The sequence below is a fragment of the Copadichromis virginalis genome, linkage group LG22 (assembly GCF_057382275.1).
Source record: "Copadichromis virginalis isolate Kocher_CV1m ecotype Utaka linkage group LG22, C_Virginalis_male_GT1.1, whole genome shotgun sequence".
In the NCBI taxonomy this organism is placed as follows: Eukaryota; Metazoa; Chordata; class Actinopteri; order Cichliformes; family Cichlidae; genus Copadichromis; species Copadichromis virginalis.
Genome location: NC_140638.1, coordinates 35,196,761 through 35,216,122, shown reverse-complemented (window position 1 = coordinate 35,216,122; position 19,362 = coordinate 35,196,761). Strand labels below are relative to the sequence as shown.

At 41.1% G+C, this 19,362-nt stretch overlaps 1 protein-coding gene across 3 annotated transcripts in view; it reads right to left on the bottom strand.

Annotated features, from left to right (window-relative positions):
* Nucleotides 1–15,809, bottom strand: part of gatad2b (GATA zinc finger domain containing 2B) — a 44,002-nt gene extending 28,193 nt beyond the window's left edge. For 2 of the 3 annotated variants that reach the window (XR_014917381.1, XM_085445313.1), the window contains exon 1: nucleotides 15,343–15,807. The gene's annotated coding sequence lies outside the window, so the exon portion shown is untranslated. Of the gene's footprint in view, nucleotides 1–15,342 lie in introns of all 3 variants that reach the window. The other variant, XM_085445314.1, reaches the window with a different exon arrangement.
* Between the last annotated feature and the right edge of the window lie 3,553 nt (nucleotides 15,810–19,362).

The window sequence follows — 19,362 nt, the reverse complement described above, 5'->3', positions numbered from 1 at the left end:
TGACTGATTACATCTGCAGCAGATGTATCATTCCAGATTTAAATGAAAAGCATAAACACCACCAGCAACATGTGCGTGCACATCTCCAAACTCATATACGCTTTAGAAACTTTCTGCACATCTACAGATTTCCATTATAGTCTCAGTAGAAACACTAGAATCAGAATCAGCAGGTCAGACTTGCATTTGCATTTGGTGCATCTTTAATTCTGAAGACCGATTATATCCAAGAAGACTGTAAAGGTGACAGTTAGTAACCACTGATGTCAACGTTTTCAAATTCATCCACGTCACAAAGATGTTATATGAAATTACTTCTCAGCCCAGGAAACTTATGTTTGACACGCTAAAACACATTTGAATGCAACAAGGATTTTTGAATTGCAATTACTGCAGTCTTGCTTTCCATGACGCAATCTGCATCCTTTCACTGCTTTCCCCTCTAAAAGGTTTCTGCATCTCAAATGTAACGATATCTTATCAGCCTATAGTTGCCTTTAGTTGTTTTCACAAAGAAAAAGAAAGACGAAAATTCCTGTTTGCTCAAAATCTGCTCATTGTCAGCATATTTACATGAAGTCATGGACTTTAACTATGTGCACTATATTGCCGAGTGTATTCAGCTCACCCATGAAAATCATTGAATTCAGGTGTTCCAATCCCATCCGTGGACACAGGTGTATAAAATCCAGCACGTGGGCACAAAGTCTGCTTCTCCAAACACATTTCTGAAAGAGCGGGTCACTCTCTGCAGCTCAGGGTGCAGCACACACTTGTGCAACACGTCTAGTTGCTACTAAATACCCCACTGTCAACTGTTAGCTGTATCACAAAGTGGAAGTGATTGGGAACGACAGCAACTTGCACACACAGTGGTAGGCTACAAAAAAGAAATCACAGAGTGGGATCAGCAGATGTTGAGGTGCATAGTGTGCACAATGACCTGAGCTCAACCCAACAGCACAGCTTTGCGATGAATTAGAGCAGGCCTTCTAATCCAACATCACCGTTTGACCTCAGTTCTGGAAGAATGACTAGCACACTCCTAAACCTCGTGGAAAACGTTCACAGAAGAGTCGAAGCTGTTATAGCTGCAAAGGGTGGGCCGACACAATATCAGACCCTATGGATTAAGAATAGGACGTCACTCAAGTTGATGTGCATGTGAAGGTAGATGAGTGAATACTTTTGGCAATACAGTATATGTGGTGCCTGGCAAAACATTTGAGCCAACCCAAAGACAGCGGAATTTTAAGAGGCATAAAATAACATGTCATATTAGTGGATAATTTCAGTGACCCACTATTAGCAAGCACTTTGGTGACAGCGGGAAGGAAAAACTCCCTCTAAACAGGAAGAAACCTCCAGCAGAACCTCCAGGGAGGGGCGGCCATCTGTCATGGAGGTCAGAAGAAGTGATAGGCCTATCTACAGATGAACAGTATCTGAAAGTCACGTCCTCAAGAAACAGGGAAGAAAAGACTTGACACAGGTCCAAAGACACGTATCTGACCCTTCAGTTTATCCATCTGTTCGCCAAACTTAATCCAAAATAGTTTCATTTCAGTGAAGGGTGGCTTTCAAGAAGTCATTCTTAAGCAAAGCAAATAGGACAGAGGTATGCCAGATTACACAGAAACTCAGCCAGAAATCAGTGGTAGCAGGTTTTCTAAAGCAACAAATCCACATTTTTAATTTTTGGTTCAAATATTACAGAAGAGGTCAACAGAAAAGGCGTCTAAAGCCATTTGTAAAAATCAGTGGAGGCGGTCATGGTTTGAGTCATTTCAGCCAGTTGTGGTGGGATCTTGTCAAAATTAATGATATATTAATGCAGAAAAGTAATATCAGATTTTGATCAACCGTGCAAACCATGTGGAAAGAACCTGACTGGTAGCCGTGTCATTTTTCAGCAAAACTATGACACCAAATATATTGTCAATGCAGTAAAAGAAGACATAGTGTTACATTGTCTCCCTATCAGTCATGGAGTGACCTTCAAAAGGCAGCTAGGAGGAACAAAAGAGCAAACTTCCAAAGAAGAGCTTTGGGATGTCCTCCAAGACTAGAAAATTCAGGCTTTGCTGAAAAAGTGTTTAAAGCCAACACAACGGTTACGGGAAGATCAGGTCCATGGCTGCACTGGCACACAGACACGTCTGCCCCGTTTAATGTTGAAAAATGAATTTGTGGCATTCAGTATCTGAGTTTAGAATAGTCTACCTTCAAATTATGTTGAGCACTTTCATCAAACTATTTCGGCAGAGGAAGCGTGCGCCTGGGACCAGCAAAAACAACAGGAGTCTCTGAGTAAGAGATATCAAGAGATAGCAGGTAACCTTATCACCTTATTTTGGTTTAGAAATTCTGTTTGCAGCTGCTGTGGAAATTTTTATGTTTACCCACATTATCTCACTGAGTGGATTAGTTCATACTAAAAGTGAGGAAAAGCAAAGTCCAAATGAAAGTGAAGGAGAGCGTAACACAAAGGGTTTGTTGCCTTGCGGACATGCTGATGGATGTTAGTAAGTTAAGTCTATTAGTAGCAGCCAGCCAGCCAACCTGGTGATGTCTGCACTCGCACAAGAAGGCTCTGCACATGCTCTGAAAACTTTAAACTCTTTTAAAAAGTCCTACAATGAGGCTGCAAAAGGTTCACCTGCAACTAGACAGAAACAGTATTTAAGCAACTGTACCTCATCAACAATGACACCAAGTCACAAGACAGCCCACCTCAGACAACCGAACAGTGTGTCGTCGTTTTTTGGCACCACCTGAGAGATTCTTATGTACTGGGTTTTTTTGCATCCCATGGTACTGAAAGTTTTGAGCATTTTCTAAGCATATCAGGTATCAGACATCAGGTTTGAAAACCTAGTACTCTAACCACCCCACAGGACTGTGCAGGTTAGCTAAACTCTGCAAAATAATTTCCAAATTAATTATTTGGAAACACGACTGCTCCTAAAACACACAAAAATACTTTTTTGGCCAAAGTTCAAACTTCATTCATTTGAATCTGCCCTAGTAACCTCGTGCTTTACTTTGACAGAATTTTCATTTTCTCAAATTTTTATATTTCGATAATTTCGATATTTCCTATAAAATATTTTGCTATTTTATCCACAAAACAAATGTTATATAGAAGGCAAAAGAAGAGGCTTCTGTACTACATGCTATGGTAAGTATTAATAAAGCATCACAATCTAAGTTTCTGAAGAAGTCACTTGGATGATGACGAAACATTTCTCTGAAAACGCCACGTCCAGACGAACAGAATCAACTTTTTGGGATTTCATTATGTCGCACAGAAACACCAACTCACATCTGCACTTGTATCCCATTATCCACTGTTCGGTATGTTCCTTTATTTTTCATGAAATAAGATAAATGACAGATAATAAAAAGAAAAAAAGAAAGAAATTGTGCTGTCGGCGTTAATCTCGTTAAAATGACGTTAACGCCATAACCGCATTAACGTGGCACATCTCAGCCAATCTTAGCGAGTTACTGCGGATCACCCCGTGCGCGGGGCTGCCCGGCGTCAACATGTTAGCGCGGTTAGCTCGTTAACGCATTGACACGTGCAGCCCTGCGATCTGCGCTAACTCACTTTTTTTTTGTAAAAAACTTCCTACATATAAAAAAAAAAAAAAAGACATCTTGTAACAGGTTCTAATTAAAGTTGTTACAAAGTAGTGATGTGCGACACCACTGATTTCCATTCCGACCTGACACAAAGAAAAATTCAGGCTACTATTGACGACATTGATCTGATACTTTGTATAAAAAGTTAATGCGCTTGGAAAATCTAAAGCAGCGTGCACTACCTGTTAAAAGTTTGGACCCATCTTCTCATTTTTCTTTATTTCCATGACTATTTATATCGTACATTTTCACTAAAGGCATCAAATCTATGAACGAACACATACGGAGTTACGTGGTAAACAAAAAATTGTGTGAAAAACTCAAAACATGTTTGATATTTTTATTTCTTCAAAACATCCTCCCTTTGCTTTGCTGACAGTGAAACCTTGACCTTCTCTCAACGAGCTTCGTGATGTATGCGTAGATATTACACAGTGTACTGCAAGGACGCTGTGTCATTAAAGCCTAATCATTCAAATAATCCACTTTAACTGATCTACTCAACAGCCTTACCAACTGAACCGACACACATATTACTCCAAGTTAAACTCATTTTCAGTTTTAAGCATGCAGGGAATTCCAGTTGTTTAAACATTGACACAAAAATGTAAACCTAGTCGCTTTCCGAAGCAGCAGTGCTACACGTCGCAAACAGCTCCACATCTTCTCTCAGTTTCTGGACAGTGCCTGCAGCACCAAAGGACTGTGTCGCCGTAGCAGCAACTGTTCCTCTCCTCCTCATCATCATATTGAGTGTTATGATTTACTTTTGTTTGTGTTTGACAAGGTTTGTGTTCTTGCCACATGCATCGCAAACCGCGTCCTGGCTCCGTCTATGATCAGCTGTTATTGTCAACAAAACGAGCGAGGACACGAGCCGTGATGCATTTCTGCAGCCGTATTTCACATATCACTGTGACAGGCGGAAGAACAAGTAGATCCTACCAATCATTTACACGCTCCCAGTAACACAGTGTTCTTGTTAATGATAACCTACAGAAATTACTAATATATTAATATGACAATCGATTCCAGAACATAAATAAGTGAAACAGGAAGAATCAATATTTTATAATTAGAAAGATTTCTAGAATGATTTGGCATTTTGTAGTAACCTTCACTTTCCCATAATTATTTTTGAAAAATTCTGATTGTTGATATGAGAGTATATTCTAATAGTAGTGAAATTGTCGATTTCACAATAGATTTCAAGCATCTTTAGAATTCTCTTCAATTTGCTTCACTCTCTTCTGAATATACGATTCTTTATGCCTCAAACAGATTTGTTAATTTCACCAAACCAGTTAATCGCTCATATAGTTGGTCTCATATCTTTCTGTTGCACAGGCTAAAATAAATGCACTACACTGCTTCAAAGCACAGTGCGTCCTAACAGCAGGACACTGTTCCACTTGTCATGCTACAGCCTTATTCCAAAATGGATCAAATTCATTTTTCACTTTAAAATGCCTCACAGTGGCAAAGTGAAAATAGTGTTTGAAATCCACATATTACAAAATAATAAACTAAAATATAACATACGGCTTTGCCATGACACTCAAAATTGAAGTACAGGTGCATGACTTTCTGTCACATGTTTCAACAACTTGATTGAAGTCATCCTGTGACAGATTCAGTTGATTGGACATGATTTGGAAAGGCACACACATACCTGTTTATGTAAGGCCCCATAGCCGCCACCATATCATCACATTATTCTCCTGAAGGACAATAAAGCCGCATACACGCTGATACAGAGACAACTCAAAACTGGAAGCAAAGACTTGGCTGAGTGGTTTTTGTTTTTTCTTCCACAAAGTCTCACGTTTTCATGTGTCTGTATATCTCTGATCGCCTGCACTAGAATATCATCAAAATGGTGGTAAAAACCAACACAATCATACATTTGTGTCCTCAACCTAGCTGTGGGACAACGCACCTGGTTTTAAAACTTAAGATGTGCACAACCAACCAAAGCACAACAAATACGGCGGCATTAGGAAGGTGACGGAGAACCCAAGGTTCACTCTGACAGAGCTCCAGCATTGCTCTGTAGAGGAAAGACAACCATTTCTGCACCACTTCACCAATCAGGCCTGTGTGGTAGAGAGGCCAGGCGGAAGCTACTCCTCAGTAAACACCTGCCGGGAGTTTGCCAAAAGGCACCTAAAAGGCTCTCAGACCATGAGAAACAAAACTGTCTAGTCGGCTAAAACAAAGGTTTAACTCTTTGGTCTGAATGTAGCGCTGACACCAGGCTCCTGGCCAGTACCATCCCTACAGCGAAGCATGGTTGTGGCAGCATCCTGCTGCAGGCATATTTCAGAGTTGAAAGAAAGACGAATGCAGCAATGTAGAGACATCCTTGATGATAACCTGCTTCAAAGCACTCTGGACCTCAGACTGGGATGAACAGGCCCACGACCATAAGGTGCTAGACACACAGAGAGAAAGCACTGATGTTACTCATCCAGCTCAAAGTTACTCACCTAGTGGCGAGGGCTACTGAGTAAGCTATGCTGATTATGAAATGATCAGGGGTGGAGCCACACAGATACACCACCTCAACCTGCTGAAAGCACAGCGAGGCAGGACCCATTTCTCTGGTGAGAAGACTGAAGAAGACATTAGCTATGGCTTGAAATTCCAAATTCATTGCCACCTCACTCTGCTGTGATATGGTAGAGTGATAAGATGTACCACAATGTAAGGAGTGCTCTGACACATTGATAAATATGTTTTTCTCCTTTCTCGCAGTCGATTAGATGAGATGATAAGGCAGTATGAAAAAATGTTCCTATTAAGTTTTGAACTGGACTGTCAGTAGCTTTTGGTATACAATCCAAACATCTGACAAGCCCAGAAATCTGATTTTGCTGCATTCCAAAATCACTTTGAGGATGTGTTCCCCTCCGCCCAGTCCCACCACACTTACACTGCACCACTTTGAAACTCGCCCATGTCTGATGGTGCGTTCACGGCTCTGTAGGTTACCTGAACACAAAAGGCAAATGGTTCAGAGGTAACTGGCTGCTCACATTGACAGCTCACTTTTTCACTGGACTTAAGGGAATCTGCCGGTAGTATGGTTGTCTCCAGAAGGAAAAGATGGTGCTTTCCACTCTGTATGGTTTTACCAATTCGTCACTGTTACGTTCCCCTGGGGGGTCTAGGCGGGGAGGGGGAAGTAACAAAAGTGACCGGGTCAGAAAAAGGAGTCAAGGAGGCGAAACAGTTAAATAAAACAGTTTTATTGAAGTAATTCAACTAAAAGAGACGGACAAGCCGCTATCACCATAAAAGTAACACAAACAAAACTCAGGCATTGGTCAGTAATGCAAAATGTCAAAAGGAAAACGCAGCTCACTAGCTGACAACCACAAAACACAGCTCACCAGCTGGAAACACCGCAAAAACACTCAGCTCACTAGCTGTACCCACACAAATGGCACTCTGGCCCAGAGCTCACCCTGCTCTGGGCTTAAATACCCTTAATTGCTGATGGGAGTCAGCTGTGCCGGAGGGAAAGGTGGCATCTCAGGTAGGAGGTAGTGGGACACGCCCACACAGGCACCCTCAGGAGAGAGAGAGGCCCTGCTAGGGCCGTAACAGTCACCCTTCCTGTCAGCTTGAAAGCTCCATCACTTTCCAATGCCTTTACATGATTTCAGCATTTGCACTGACATCTGGCTGAAATCTCTGATGGCGGCAGAGCTCGTGGCCAACACGGAGAAGTGGGTGTTTGGACGGAGGGAGGTATCTGCTATCTCGTTATCAGTATCTAGGGTACTAAGACCATTCCAAGACCAAACAAAAGGTAAGCTGGCTTTTACATGTGGTTGGTTACTAGCTCAGGTTTACTAGCTCAGAGCTGTGTTCGCAGTGTCTGACTGAAACAGGCTCTCTGTGGGGAACACCTGCATCACACTCCGAACTGTTTTTGTTCTGCAGACTGATGCCTCAAGCATGAGGCCTGTTTTGTCCCTGCAGGTAAAGGGGGTCGACCCCACCAGTGGGTTACTCGAGACAAAAGCTATCAAAGTGTGCGACCAGACTGCTCATCCTTTCCCACTTTCCATCACAAAAAAAAGAGGCCATGCCTGGATCAATCACTGGTATCGCTCCTTAAGACCATTTAAATAAAAGAATCTGTAGGCCAGGGGTGCAGACGGCTTTGGCCAATTTCCTGTCTTGTTCATGGGGGGAGGAGTAGGCTAGGCCACAGAATGGAGGTATGTGGTCGCAGGGTGTGGTTTGTGGTTTATGGCTCAATTACAGGGAACGGGGTGGGCAGTGCCAGGGGAAACTGGCTGGCACATATGCCAGCAAACATATAATTATGTCTCTCTGATTTCACACAGTAGCACGCTGGGATCAAGGTGTGTGCAGCAGGAGTCTAGTGCTGCCAGCTGTGAAGGTGTAGCCTGTGAAGGTGTAGCAGTGAGCTCGAGCTGACTGGACAACATAGTGCAAATCATTGGAAAGTGCAAATTTGGTGGTGAATAAAGAAATCTGCAGCGACCAAGAAACGCTGTGTTAATGGTACATGTGTTGGGGTTCCCACAGATGTGCTACAGCTTTTTTTAAACATTTACATTTTTACATAAGTTGTGTTCCCAAATTGCCCGACCCCCAGTACTGTTTAGGAAATCTAACAAGTCCTCTCACTTCTCCTCTAGTCACATAAATTACAGTAAGTTATACTTTTTCAGGAGTGAAATCATTGACCAGGTTCAGTAAATATCACACACTGATCAACCTCTTTCTTCATGGTTCATTAATGTGGAAAAACATAACATGTCCACTCTGCTACGTTTATTTATTTATATTTAATCTTGAATAAAATACTAAAAAAGATTTTTGTCGTCTGCATGTGTTAGCCGGTTGTGCTTCACATGAGTAGAAATGGCTGAGAAAACATCATCCCTGTTACTGTCAGGGTTTTGTGGACACTTGTCCCAAAAATGCCATGCAGGGACTCTTTCCATGACGAAGGTGGCAAAGAAAAGCTTTTTTTTTTTTTTTTTAAATCACATTTAAATGATATTATTTTGAAATAGAATAAACTGCCATGGTTTTATTTAAAAAAAGAAAAGAAAAAAAAATCATGGTATGCTTTATATACCAAGAGTTCTCAAGCTGTTGACTTTATTAAAATGAGCAAGCACTTTGTACAGAAATTGATGTTGACATGAGACTTTTATTAAGTAAAACAAAAAGAAAAAAGGATACATTAAATTAAATCAGTGAAATGGTAAAACCAATGTGAAACCAGGAAAACGTTAACTTCTCATAAAAATGTCTATTTTATTTAAAAGTTCGCTCTTGGCACAAAACCCAAAAGTTAATACGGGTGTAGCCGTGAAATAATATTAAATCTGCATCCTGATGGGTTTCATATATTTACAGGGTGGGGCGAGCTTTCAGCCGTGGTACATCCTGTCCTATTGCTCCTCTGTCCACCCTGGTACGTGTTTTTGTGACTATAGAGAAAATGGACAAATTCTTAATGCATATTATAATTTTATACGTATTTTAAGAGTTATAAGAGACTGTTAGTTATTATCCTTGTTAATCAAATCGAGTTTTAAATATTGCTTAAAGGTGCAGCACTTCGCACCATGTATTACACTGAAACATAATAAGGCTGATTCATCGAGTAATCTGATTATAAATAATCCTCGACACAAACTTTGCTTCGACATTTCTTTTAATCCACGGCTCTGTGGCGCACGGTTGTCACGCGAGTGCTTCACCTGCATTTATAACTAAAAACAGACCTGGAATAGAAACGTATTGAGGAGCAGCATGTGTGTGTAACTTGACAAAGTTACGCCTACGCCGCCAGCATTTTAAAACATAAACTATGATAACAAAGCGAATACGATGCTGTCGTAGTTGGAACATGGAGCCAGGAAAAGGCTAGTGGGAGTCCTTCATCAAACCACCTGACCAACAAACTGTAGGTGCTCGTCCACCACCGTTTGCTTTACACAACAAAACATCTGCAGCAAGCATCCAGAGGTTGTTTTAAACTTAGCCTGATACGATGTTTAAATGACAGCTCAAGGCTGACAGCACTTAAACTGAAACAGGATGTTTCAGTTATTTCTTTTTTCTTTATTACGTTGAGCTGCTGTGTTGTACATAGTGCTGATGCGGGACAGTTTCCAATGTTGCTGTATTATTGTACTAGGTATGACTGTGCAATGACAATAAAGAGTTATCTTATCTTACAGCTGATCTAAACATTAGGAGCACATGCCTTTGAAATGGTAAAATAAATGGCCTGTATTTGTGTAGCGCTTTTCTAGTCCCTAAGGACCCCAAAGCGCTTTACACAACCTGTCATCCACCCATTCACACTGGTGATGGCAGCTACATTGTAGCCACATTGAAAGGCCAAATCTGTGCAAAAATGTGGATTCATTCTCATTTTCTGTCAGGTAGTCACACTGTCATGACGTTCTGATGGCAAAAGCAAACAAACTTTCCTTTTTGAATGTGGTCGGGTTGTTGAACTGCATAAGCAGCACGCCATCGCTGCTGAGGCGGGACGGCTGAGGTTCAGAGGCGTCCAGATGTTGCAGAGAGCATCCCTCATGACTGAAGGCCCATGACTCACTGGTAACGACTGGGATTTTCAACAGGACCATGTTACAGTACACAATGCCTGCAGGACGAGGGATCTCTTCCATCACTCATATTAACATTATTATTAATGTTAATTACCATCTCCACCATCATGTCTTGGTTTAGGGTTAAGCATTAACCAACCAAACATGAACACACACCGAATCTACCTCAGGAAATAAAACAGAACTCTTTTTATCCCCATTAACATCAGAAAGCCTCCAAGAAGACAAAGCAAAGATACTTTTTTATGCCTTAGTTTAGATCACATACATAGCTTTATTTATTAGATTTTTCATTTGAATTTTTTTATCTTTAATTTTTAATTTAATTAAAATTACTCGATTAATCAGTGGAATATTCAACAGAATACTCGATTGTTAGAATAACCGATGCAGCCCTAAAACACACGATACCCGAGGTAGTGCTGGTTTCTTCCATGCTGACATACACAGTGGAAATGGTTGCACCTTTCATGCTTGGTTATATACAAGTACCCCTCTGGCACCAAGTAGATGCACCTATAGCATAAATCTGAAAATCCCAGGTGATTTTCAGAAAATTGACCTCTGACCTTGACGCCAAAGTCATCGGGATTCAAACTTGTCTGAGATTTTTAGTAGTGTAACGTATGGTATGATTTTTTAAAAAAAAATCTTATGTTGCCATGTTTTTGTTTTTTTAGATTTTTAGAAAAACTTGACCTCTAAGCTTGATTGTGACCATTGATCTAAGATTTTTAGTACATGCGCTTTGGTCTGACTTTGAATATCCAATGTGATTTCCTTCATAAGAGTCACACACAAGATTCTCAGAACACTTGACTTGTGACACTGAAACTCATCTGAAATTTCTAGTAGACGCACATCTCGTACCAAATTAAAAATCATACGATGACAGATTCCCGAGTGACTGCATCCACAAACTTTGTACAGTGATGTACATGACGAATGAAAAACATCACTGAACCAAACGTTTATGCTGTTGTCTTCCTTGTGCACAGCCATACGTTCCCAATGTGTCTTTACAACCGCTCAGGTTTTGTTTCATCTGGTCACATCCCGCTCTCACTTTTTGCAGTGTAGCCCGGGGCAGTCGCTGCAGATGAGCTGGAGGCACAGATCTGCGAGCAGGTCTTTCTCTATGGGCGTGTCAATGATAGATTAGTGTGGGAGCATAGGGATTCCCAGACTGCACAGAGGGCCACCACTGCAACAGTTCTGTTGTAACTTTATTGCAGTTTATTGTTTGCTAACAGCATTTTGGTTATTTTGTAAGTGATTTAAGTGTTAGTCACATGTTTAGTGAGAGCTGTTAATTATAGATTTAATTTTCTGCTAAAGGGGAGCATTTAACAGGTATTTTCATTAGAAAACTGCGTTTCCCAGAATCCTTTGTGGTAGACGAAAGTTACTCTGGGTTTTTTTTTTAGCTAGCAAGAAGAAAGTTTTCGGGAAGCCATTATATGTTGCTCTGATGTCGAGCAGTTTATTTGTTGTACAGTCCCCCTTTTGAAGCCTTATATAAAGACTATCGTTTCTACAACTGATTTCGATCCATTTTTTTGGCTAAGTGGATTTGCCACAACAAGTTCTTTGGAAACCTTCTTGTTTTTAAGTTTGAGCCTGACTGATTCCCCCCCATCAGCCATTCCCTCTGAAGAACACATGAGCATATTCCACATCTATCGAGTATACTGACTATATGGACAGCCGTGTGCATAGTCAGGCCATAAAAAGGTAAATCCTTTCTCTGTGTGGGAACAGGTGTTTATACAACATCCATAATTGATTAGAGAGAGAGATGGAAAAATATGAAAAAAAAAATCTTTTAAATATCAGACTGTTGTCACAGACGGGTGGAAATTATAGATTTTCTTCACTTTTTGTATCGGCCACTCAAACTTTTCACCAGCCATTATTTTTCTATTTTGTGTGTAACATTTGAATGATGCATTTCACCTCCTTATGGCCTTTAGACAATCCGAGGTCCTTCGTGGCCTCTAATTCCGAGTATTTTGTGCTAACAATAAAGCTATCAGTCTTGCTGCTGGAAGGCGTGTGCTGCCGACAGTTGGAACAAAACATTGACTGGCTGCTCTCATCAAAAGTGAGCCAGTCGCGTAACTCGCCGTTGTCACTTCTTTTCCATTTTTCGTTAAAAAACTGCCGTTTAACGTCCCATCGTAACACCTCTTGAGGAGTGTTTTTGTTTCTGCCACCTGCTTAGCTCCACAAATGTAACACCACATTGCTAAACTGCTCGAATTTTCCCCTCCTCTTTCAAAAGCCCCTTTTCCATTAGTACCTCCTCGGATCGACTCGCCACGGATCACCAAGACTCGGATCGACTGGTGTTCCATTGTAAACCAGTACTACCAAACCCGCGTGGTTGTCACCATTGCAATGTGTTTGGGCATCCTGCGACGTCGAGGCGACGATATACTTGCTGCTCCGTCTGTGGCTTCTCATCACTCGTGAACCACAGCGTTGTTTGCCTGGTTTCAAAGATGGCAGTTTTAACTTTCGTGAACAAGACGTGCTCGTGACTCGTCAAGTGACGCTACTGACCAGCCAATCTGTCGACGACACATTTTAGTACCTGCTCAGATCGCATAACGGCATTTAGAGCAGACTGGCAGCAACACATCCGCCCACGACAGGTCAGGACTGCAAATTAAACATAGTTTTTTCTGTTCAAACTTAAATCCGCCATGGTGGCTTCTGCATTGTTCAAATTTACCACGACTTCATAAACTTACCCGCATTTGGCCAGTGGCGGGTGCTAATTTCCACCCCTGGTCACAGATCATAATAAGAAATTTCCAAGAATATACTTGGACATTCTTTAATATTACAGTCTTAGGTTTTCAAGAACAGATCAAAAAATTTATTAACCTCATCACACCACAGACGCCACTGGGAAGCATGGAAAACCGCATGTATATGAAAGTTCAGAAACATACCTGTATCTAATACACAAAAGCGTCCAAAGTCAGGATATTATTCTGAACAGCCATGTCTCTCTACGGACTGTTACTGAGACATGTACCACAGCCTTTTATTAAACTAGTACCACTTCCAGACTCATCAGTACCAAAGTATTGTTAAGTGTCTGGACAAACTGTTATTTAAGCAATGTTAATGTATTCTTACAGAGCTCATGTTTCCTTCTTTTCAGCTGAAACAAAGGAGCTTTAAACCTGCTGGTCTTCAGCGCAGCCTTCTGACTCCAACGCTGATGGTATTTGTAAAATAGTTACTTACCTGGGAAAAAACAAGTCTATCTTATTGGATTGTTTCAAGTTTTTTTTTTATCATAACTTCTTAAAGAGGTATGAAATGGAAATTGAATGATTTCTGTCTCATATAGAATCCTTTATAGGCTGGATAAATGCTCACTTTATAACTAACCATTACTGACACAATAACCATGTTTTTTTTAAGCACCACTCACTTTTCCATCTACTATTTTTTAAACCACCGTCCTCGACTTTTACTGCAAGGTTGGCATCAAATTTTAAATGTGCAACATTTCTTAGTTTCGACATTTCAAATGCTTTCTTTGTTCCATTTTTAGTCGAGACAATACATTACTTACAAACCATGACATTGTTTTTGTTTACTTTTTCCACACTGTCACACCTTTCTAAAAATCAAGGAGGTACACTACTACAAAAATGTAAAAAGCTTTCACTGTGGCAGCGAGGATGTGTATCCTGCTATGGCTGCCAGGAGATTCAAGAAAAAGGACGAGTAAAAAACTCCACAGCTGAGATTACACTACTACTCAACAGCAGGGACCTTTCATTCATACAACCCCACAATCACCAAGTGTGTGGAAGGCAGAATGTTTTAGGTCTGGAAACGTTTACCCTAACATTCAAAGGCTCGGGCGTTGCTTTAATGCCACACTGTCACAAATTTGCCATAAAGAAGAGAAAAGTGACAAAACAATGAGAGCTTTTATTCCCACAGTCTTCCTGTGGCAAAGATCTGAGTTGTACAGTCAATCCTGTATGAAGATGAAGTTAAAATGGCTAGCTCCTGTTGACAAACCTCTTATAGGACAGGAAGGCACAGATATCCGTCTCCATTTCACCTCAAAGATAACTGTACTGTATTATCCTATGTAGCGCGACTGAAAGAAGTCAATGTAAATATCAGCATGTGACTGCCTGAAATCCCGAGCAAGCAGCAGCAGCAGCAGCAGAGAGGCTGAAGAGGCACCAATTTGTCTGAAATGAGCTTGTGTGCACCAAAGAATAATAGCAGCACACATTAAATATTGATTCCAGTTTGGTGTCTAACGTCATCTCGACATCCACCTCCGTTAATCCGCCGATCAGGAAACAATCAGCCGTCTGGCCCGAGTAAAGCCTTGCCCTTACAGTAAAATGTTGGTTATGCTGACAGGCGCCAGGCAGCCATTTAGGTGCATATGGAGTCAGTTGAGTCTCTACGTAAATGGCTGATGCATTTCGAATTTTTCTTCCTAATTGCTGAGAGCCATCAGCACCCCCGGCCTCCTCCTAGCGCCTTTTAATCCGCCACTTTATATAGCCTTGCTTCAATAAAACCGTCTCACGACCTCGTCTCATTCCACTGTTCTCTCAAGAAGCTTGTACTAGTACCTGAAAGACCGTGTTTCTTTATCGAGTCTGAGTTAACCCCTAGAGACTCTGGATGAAACAATGAAACGGATTGGAGGCACTCCGACCAACGTTTCCATCAGAATGTAATTACAACACGTCCGTTAGCAGCTCGGCGCTTATCAAAACAAAAAAGCCACACACGATAAAAAAAGATCCATAGTGTTTGTGTTGCGACTGGAGGCCTTTAAATGTAAAGTAACAGTTGCAGGCGGCATTGCTGGTCGCCAACATGTCAGCATGCATCAATAAATAGCGAAGCAAAGGCGCTCCATTGTCTGACAGCGTATCAGCGTATCCGCTAACAGGAAAACGACACAATAACCGTCCGGCTGCGACGTCAAATCCACAGTTGCCGTTTCAAAACATCCCTGACCAGAACCAGGCCCCGTACACATCCTCGGACTCACCTGTATCTCCTTTCGCCTCAGTGTGTAGCGTCTCCGGGTTCACGGTCCGGTCCTGACGCGTTGCAGCAGCCCCTCACCACCAGTCCCCGGCACCGGCAGGCAGCACTGAGAAGCTGATTGGGCCTCGATAGACACTCACCCTTTCGGTGCATCCAGACAGCCAGCTAATTGGTCAGACGCTCTCTCCGTGAAGTCCAGACAGCGCAATGAATGGCTGTTCGTTTCCACAGAGGACCCAGACAGACAGCTGATTGGTCGTTTATTTCCGCGGCGGAGACAGAGTGCGGCTTGATTGGATGGTAGTAGTGTTGTTGTCTGTGTCTATATGGAGAGCCATGTTACCTCAAACGAGACGAAAAAAACAGTGTTTGGTTGTATTCACTGAACTAAACCGGATCATTTATGCTGCTCCAAATAATTTTTACCCAACGACGTCTGAGCGACCAAAAACAACAGCTACATTTTCCGAGGAGAATTTTAGTGACTTCTTGTTACACCCGTTTCCTAACGGGTATTCTGTCATTACATGCATGACAAAGACCCAAGGGAGGACAAATGTAGCTCGGACAGCATTGGATGGTTCAATGATAGGAAACGTCATTACTTCTATCCCAACTACTGCGCTGCAGAGCGGGTCTTTGTAGGCAGTAGTAGCAGGTTTATAGTGGTAGGCTGGTCAGGGGACGCTGCCCGCATGCCTTTAGGACTTGCAGAACATGGAATAATATACATGCTAAATAAAATGATTTTGTATAGCACTTATCTAGTATTATCAACTACTCAAAGCACTTTACACATACCTATATTCTGAAAATTCTGAAGCATCCAGCACTAGCCTATGTCACACTGACAAGATCAGGAAAATCATTTCACCATCCTTTACTGATGATTTTGTCAATATCAATGGCTTAAAAATGTCATTTTTTGAGTGGAAATAACTTTGGTCACATCTTCATGTACAGTACATTTGTGCATAACTACCTACAACGGTAAATACACACATCAGCCACAACATTAAACAGTTAAAGTGAAAAACACTGATAATCTCATTCCTCATTTTTCCTGGGAAACCTTCAGGTCTCAGCATCATGTAGATATCGCCTTAACATGAACACTCAACTAAACACTGTTGTAATCCTCCATGGCAACGGAAGAGGATTAGGGCCACCGAAAGAAAAAAAAGTGGGCAAAAGTCAGAATTCTGACTTTAATCTCAGAATTCTGAGAGAAATTAATCCTGAGGAAAAAGTCAGAATTCTGACTTTTTCCTCAGGATTCTGTAAAAGAAGAAAAAAACGACCTGCCCACTTTTTTACCTGTGGCCCTAATCCTCTTCTATACAACCTTCCTCAAGTAGGACAACGCACCCATTTATTCAGTAATAACTAGGAGCGTCTCGAGGAACACATTGTCAGGGTCCATGCAGGTCGTGAAAAAGTATTACAACTATAGTTAAGTAAATATCTACTGTATTAACACAAATGATTTATTATTAGTTGAAAACTATTCCTTGCATATAATATGCACACAATAAGGAATAAAACACATCTCAACCCACATGAAGCTGATACTAATACTAGTATTAATTACTAATGTGAAAGGGCTGCTGAGCCTGTCTGTTTTATTAGACGTCAGAGCTGCCGTCCACTCCCGTCATGGTTACAGCTTTCATTGCTAAATTAATAAAAAGAGTTGCCTCCCACTACTCTCTCATCAGTTTATTGTCAAAGGCTAGTTTATACGCAAAGCCTCTTCACAGATCACCAGGAGAAAGCAGTAGGCATCTCAGGTTGCCCAGCTCCAGCCAAACAAGAGACGGACATGTCCTCAAAACGCAGAGAGCTGCAGTTTTCTATGAGATTAAAAGAAGTGCAGCTTTCAGCAACAATATCTGACTGCGGCCACAAGATGGCAGTAATGTAAAGGATTGACGCACATGTTGACTGACAGGCCAGAAGCTCTTTGACAGTGTTGTCTGAGGTGAAAGGAGAGTGATCACTTTACTTTGGTAGTTTTAATTTCCTTGCTTTTCCCAGTGGAATGGCACTGGAGCGTTGGTCTGACCTGCAAACTACCCAGATCAGAATAACTAACAATACTGTCAGTGCAGTAAGGCGGGTTGTTTCAGTGTTGTTTTTAATCTTAGCTACTTTTTTAAACTATTACTTGGAATGGCAAGATTGTTTTTGACATTACCTGTTCATCTATAGTGCATTCCTTCTCTTGCTATATCAATCACCTTTGTAATGTTGCTTTCAAAATAAAGGTTTTACTTCTTTGACTTTTGACAGTGTTGTGATTCAGCAAAAGCAGAAAAGACAGAAGACATGAATCAGTGGCTTTGGTGTAGTTTAGCCTGTAGCTACTTTTGGCTGCACTCTTGTCACCACAGCAGGTAACTCTGCATGTTTGATTGGCAGTTTTATTCCAATGCTCTTCCAGACATAACCCCAAAGGTGATGTGTATCTCCAGCTAGAACTGACTAAGTGACCTTTGCTGGACTTTGTGGACTTTCCACTAATTAATGTGCTACCCACATTAACCACATTAGTGTAGTGGGTAGCACTACAATAATTAATGATTCTGATTAAATTATAATTTGCATAAGAGGTAACCCAGATAATTGTTTTATGATCAATGATGGCAATAGAAGGGTTTTGATATTAAATGAATGCACTGGTCATAATTTTCAAATCTGTTTGTGGATTTATTATAAGATTGCATTATTCTTCTTTTTTAAAATCATGTGTGAAAGCAACAGTTACACTCTTTCGTCCATCCGGTATAGTGAAAATAACAAATAACAAAGTTTGAAGTTTTTACAGTTTACATTAAAATTTGAATCATATATATTTAATCTCTGTAATATTCTGAATATTTATAATTGAGTTATTTGCATATATTAGAGCTATTGCTTATATTTTGTAGCTTCGTAATCAGTGTTGGGGAGTAACGGAATACATGTACCGCCGTTACGTATTTAAAATACAAAATATGAGTAACTGTATTACCGTTTAAAAAGGTGGTATTCAGAATACAGTTACTTTGTTGAAATAAATGGATTACACTGCGGTACTTTCCTGTTTCATATTGTCGCGGGTCAGGACTGTTTGGGTTTTGTTTGACAGCTACGTTCTGTTGTTCCAGGCGGCAGCGTTACGGTTGCCATGGTTACAGGGCGACGCTCTCTCTCTCTCTCTGCGACTGTGTGTTTCCTGGGTGAGAGAGCGCCTTTTCGTTGTTGTTGTTGTTGTTGTTGTTGTTGTGCTAAGCTAACAGGCAGAATGCTACAAGCATAGCTCTAAAGAATGTAGCATCATGGGCAGTGTAGTCCGTGCTGCAGGGAGAATGGACTGCCATACACGTTATGTGTCTGTGAGCGAGGAGGGAGAAAAAGGGGAGTGGAAAGGTACGAGCAGTCATCGAGCAAAAACGGGAGCTGGAAGCATGTAAATATAATAATAACCACTGCAGCCAAGAAGAGAGCCTGACGAGCCCAGTTGTAAGTAAGCTATTAAGACTCGACTGTACGCCGTGTTCCTGTTTTCCTCCGAAAACAACAAGTTCCGTTGGAGCAGCCTTTCAACGCCTCTCTCTGTCTCTCGCAAGAAAAGTTGACCCACACAACAAAGTAAAGCTATTTTTCGGCTACGAGCCAACAGGGACCCCGCCGTATTAGTCAGAGGTCCCTTTACTACAGTTCGGAGCCGCGGACCTTCAGTAACAGTAATAAATCACACAGCAATAGTACATTCACGTTGTTGTAAAAAGCATGATAATATATTAAGTAATCCAAAGTATTCAGAATACGTTACTGTCATTGAGTAACGTAACGGAATACGTTACAGAATACATTTTGGGGCATGTATTCTGTATTCTGTAATGGGATACATTTTAAAAGTAACCTTCCCAACACTGTTCGTAATATACTATATTATTTAATTGAGTTCAGTCTGTTGCTGTTCACTGTAACCACATAATTTCCTTTCAAGATTAATAATGTATTGTTTTTCTGATTC